Consider the following 5215-nt stretch of genomic DNA (forward strand, 5'->3'; position numbering starts at 1 on the left):
TCAAACTACAACTGAAGAATGAAAACGCTAATTAAATTCAGTAACGAGAAAGCTAAAAAAAATAATCCACAACAAGTTTTTTTTTCTTTTTTCAGCTGTGAGGAAAAACTTTTCTTTTGTTTGTTGGAGAATAGTGTCTATAAAGAGCACACACAAACATTAAGTGGCGTACACCCAGCGACCATGTCAATATCACGGTGCCGGTTACTCAATACCCTGGCGTGATCCGGTTGCGCTTGTCGGTCCAATCCAACACCGTACAATAGGAACCTCATCTGTCGACCTGTGTTCCTAGCAGGCCCGACAGCCCCCCTTATTTATTCCACAGATGGTAAACACCTGAAATTTGAATCGGTGGGGCTACAGATATCTATGGGCTATCAGCCAACCCAGCCCAGGGCCAGACCAAACCTGCCCACACTCTCACAGCAACCACCACGAGACAGGTAAATAAACTACATTTAATACAAATACATAATTTGCAATTACTTGTGCCAACTAGCGCCCCAGCAGTGGGGGGGGGATATCTGACTAATAAAATAATAGCAGCTACTGCGGACAAGTTCATAGGATGGTTTAAGTAGCAAATTACTAAAATGCAATCCATTTAATAACTTGAAGGTGAAGCACAGCCTAGGCCCACACATATTAATTATTGTTTCTGTATGTGGGTTTCTGACTACTACTTGTATATTTTTAACATTATAAGGGGAATATGTTTATGGCGGAATTAGTCATGGACATTTGTACAGACATCATGTCCCACAGCATAGATGCTCGTAATATTTCTTTGATGTCCATCTCTTGCCACACCAGCCAGGTCCCAAAATTTTCCCTTGTCAAATTTGACGGATCATTTAGGAACAAATTTTGCATTCATACTTCCCAGAACTTTTGGTGGATTCCTTAATTCTTCCTCTAGCTGAACTAGAGTGACATTTGTGGTTTGAGTGAAACTCCAACTCTCTACTATTGCTATATTGCCTTGAAAACTGCGTGCAGCATATGCCTATGTGCCCCCTATCCAGATCAATTGCGTAATAACCTGTTTTATCTCAGCTACAATTCATACAAACAAAAATTGGAATTTCCCATAGATCTATAATAAAAAGACAACCTGCAAACTCAAGACATTCCATCAGCCTGAGCTGTAGTGCATAAGTAGAATGTGACGCTAAGCATACCTCAAGCAAAATGCATACACCCTGTTTTGTGTTGTTAGTCCACATTGTGGTAGCAATTGACACACCTAGTGCATACTGTTGTGTTTGCCTGAGGTCTCAATCAGCTGTCCCAATAAAAGTTGTATGACACTTATGATCCTCATGAAGATGATTCAAAAGCCGATCATTATGCAACACAGCCATCAATTAGGGGTCCTTTGCACAGCACTTAGAATACCCCAAAGGCCATATAGAGGAAGTCATGCTAGAGTCCAATATTATACTCGGGAGGAGCCCAACATTGCATTTATATATTAGTGATAGAATACATGTTGCTGTCGCAGAGCAGCTAAATCTCATCGATCAGAAGCTGAACATTTTTCTATTTGCTAATCTGAGTACATGTCATAGAAAAAGGATTAACAACTAGAATGATGGAATGTAACGCCCGCTGAAGCTCATCTTCGTAATCGGTTTATTCTGGCTTCAAGAGTAGAGGTTGGGGAGAGCATTTAGCACTACCACAAAACCTCCGAACCAAAGACGATCTGTTAAAAGCTACATCAGGCACCAATTATCAACAATTTTATAGTATGTTTCGTTAATTAATTTTACTTTTGATGGGATTTTTAGACTTTGATTATGCCTACAAAGGTAAGCTATGTGACTGAGGGGGGTGTTAAATTACTAATAGTTTGTTGACCAGATTGTAATTAATTCCCCGTACAATGCATTGGTTTACCCAGGTTGTGGCAAAAACTATCTGGCTGCTGTTGTATTAACATTAATAAAAGCAATTGTTCAAACTTAAACCCTTATTTATAATTCAGAGTTATTCAGCGGAAATTTAGGGACTCGAAAGCCCTAGATAGGATGCAGATTTATCCTCCTACCAAACTATTGAAGCCACCGATATCTTTTTTTTCTTTATATCTCTCGGAACTCCAACGTGTTTATGAATCTTTTCATACTCTATGTTAAGATCGGTAAGCATGAGTTTAGGTGCGCCATTATCACACCAAATGTGCACCCCCCATCATGCAATAAATGACCTAATTGTTTTTTTCAATATAACTATTCTTGTCAATGAAAAAAACAGGAATAATTATATTTCAACATCCAACAAGCTATTGACCCATCTTTACTTCCCTGCCATCTTCAAAGTGTAACAGCAACAAAGCAAGACCTGCAATTCTTGTGTCCATACTAATAAAAAGCTGGGACGAAATATTTCCATGTGCATTTAAATGCAGCTATCCCACAAATTTGTTCTCTACTTTCTCTTTACACAGGTTTTGTACATACATTGACTGCACCTAGCCCCAGCTCCTGATCTTGTCATGAAGCAACTTAATAATATGCTATATCCCCTATCCCTCAAAAACTCTTGCGACCGGTGGAAAAAACTTCTCAAACACCTTGACGTAAACCATTGTGGTTCCATGTGGTTTGGAATTTTAGGAGTGGTGAGTCTATAAAACCCATATTCATTCATGCACATGATCATGCAGAACTTTGTCATTAAGTTCAACAGTCATTGAGTCAAAGTCCATAATTATACTGTTTACTGTTTAAACATTTCTCACCTACAGGATGACAAATCCCAAACCCTACACCATTCTATATGGCAGTTTCTTGTAATTCTCAGAGCACATGTGTACTCTCTTCACTCAGCATCAATACATTTAAGTGCTTCGTAAGTGTTTAAACTCATTATATCCATTATGTGCAAATTTTGATTATAGCACCTTTCACAACTTATTTTTTGTTTGGATCAAAATAACACACCCAAAAGTTAGAGGTGATTTTTTTTGAATTTACTACTGGGGAGCACAAAAGTCAGAAGGTTGTTCATGATTTCTATAATTACATGCCAACATGCATGTCTACATGTTTACATTTTCTAAGTCTTGCATTTGCCCGCCCATTTGTCCTTGCATTTCTTAAACCCAAATCCAATCGTCTTAGGTGGTGCACTCACCATAACTGTGAAGTTCATGCCTAGAAGAAACTCAGATTGGACAGATCCGAGTTTAAAATCCACAAAAAGAAAGAGGAAGGAACGTAAGGAGTCTAAAATACATCATCTGGTAGAATTGCCTGCCGGCATCACCGACCAATATACCCCTTTTCCACATCCACGCAGACATTTTGGACTTCTCTAGTAGGAAAGCACAGCTGAAACTATACCTTAACGATGGGGCGTCATTCCATCAAGTGTCCCAGTGAGAGCTATTTCAGGGAGTCCAGCATCACACTACAGGACCATCGCCTAAGTGGAATGCAGCATCATTACATGGTTGTGAATGCCCCTGTTCTTTCCCTACTATGACATGTCGATATGCCTGCCGTGAAAAAGACCTATCTCAGAAGGAGAATGTCAAGGATTTAACTAAAAGTCCTTAACTGGAATAAATCTAAAAGTCATTGACTGATTGTCTTGTATTTCTTTTCCGTAAAATGATGGATTGGTTGGTGATGGTTTTGGGATCTTTTTTCCTTTAGTGTGTGACATAGCGAAATGGTTGCCATACATCAACAGCTGTGATCTTTTTTTAATGTAGGAGTGACCATAGAGGGACTGAGCTGGATGATGAGGAAATGTGGAACTACAAAGTCTCTGTCCCTCGAGACCAACTTTGGGTCCCAGACCATCACCATGGGGACGTACGTTAATAGTACAAATCGAGAAATAAAAATAAAAACCTTACATTCAGCACTTGAAGGCAAGTTACACTGTAAACCTGAGAGGTATGTAAAACCTCCATGTATGTACAGTTGTTTTGTACTTTGACTTTCAATGAATGCTTTTTATCTATTTTTAATCTCTCAAGTAGTTGGTCAGCCCGAGACCTGTTTATTTTGATTCTCCTCCGCCTCCCATGTTGTGACAATGACAAATCAGTATCTATCCTACTTTTAAGCTTCTTTCCGTCCATTTTTTATGCCAAATTGCTTGTTTTAGTAGACCTCTAAAAAGAACCAACCATTTTATTCAAACTTCAATGCAAATTTTTAAATAAACAACATGAAACTCGTTGAGAGTGATAATACCTTCTGTCCTTTATTTCCTTGTTTGCTTTTACAAATGCCTGGATTAATTGTTAATTACTAGTTTTTTTTTCCATTATTGTTTCAGCATGGATGAAGCAAAGCACCAAAACTCCTTAGTTCCTACTTATACACACAGTCATGGTTTGATTATAAGCCAACCAGAGTGGTCGCTCCTGCCGATTAGTAAATCTACACTTTTCCTTTGATATCCAAAACTGCTCTCTGCCATTTGAACCATATTCTGTCCACTTTTGGTATCACAGCTGCTTAAATATAAATACAGGTCTTAAAAATCCACACAGATCCACTGTAGCTTGTTGTAAATTCACTGTTAAGCCCTTTGAAGTGTTGACATTATGTGTAATGGATATTACACAAACTGTATTTTGTGTATCTAATACTCCAAAAAAACTATAACAATTAATGTGATTCAGCCGGCGGACGTAAGGATGATCAATTCGCCTAACGCCTGAAGAGATCTGAAGGAGTCCCAAATGTGTTTGCAGACCAATGGGGAGTGGGAGCTCACAGGTATCAGTGTAGCTCTTCACCTTGGATTTAAATGTGGGAAGCTAACTCTGGATCACATACTACGTAAGCACTTTTAACTATTTCTCTTGTATACTAGATACTCATTTGCATTGTAATGCTGACATAACTCTCCACCATGCCTCATGCTTACAGTATAGTATAGTACAACGGATGTAGCGTGTGGTATAGAAGTATTAACATACAGGAACCTATGTGCACCATCGGCTGTCATCACACACAAACTGAAGAATGAAAACGCTAATTAATTCAGTAACGAAAAACAAAAAAATATCCACAACAAGTTTTTTTTTCTTTTTCTAGTGTGAGGTAAAAACTTCTTTTTGGTTTGTTGGGAATAGTGTCTATTTAAAAGCAACACAACAACATTACGTGTTCTAACACGACTGTTTTGGATTCTTTATCACTTTTCTATAGTGAACACACTACATACTCTATTAAACATAACG

General features: G+C 38.3%; 1 long non-coding RNA gene and 1 pseudogene across 1 annotated transcript in view; both read left to right on the forward strand.

The window, feature by feature from the left end:
* Nucleotides 1–4469, forward strand: part of LOC116695338 (uncharacterized) — a 6718-nt gene extending 2249 nt beyond the window's left edge. Inside the window, exon 3 of the long non-coding RNA XR_004333433.1 lies at nucleotides 4303–4469. This is a non-coding gene — a long non-coding RNA (uncharacterized LOC116695338). The remainder of the gene's footprint in view (nucleotides 1–4302) is intronic.
* LOC116695329 (5-hydroxytryptamine receptor 3A-like) overlaps nucleotides 1–5215 on the forward strand; it is a 176825-nt pseudogene that overhangs the window by 145810 nt on the left and 25800 nt on the right.

The sequence above is a fragment of the Etheostoma spectabile genome, chromosome 9 (genome assembly GCF_008692095.1).
Source record: "Etheostoma spectabile isolate EspeVRDwgs_2016 chromosome 9, UIUC_Espe_1.0, whole genome shotgun sequence".
Classification (NCBI taxonomy): Eukaryota; Metazoa; Chordata; class Actinopteri; order Perciformes; family Percidae; genus Etheostoma; species Etheostoma spectabile.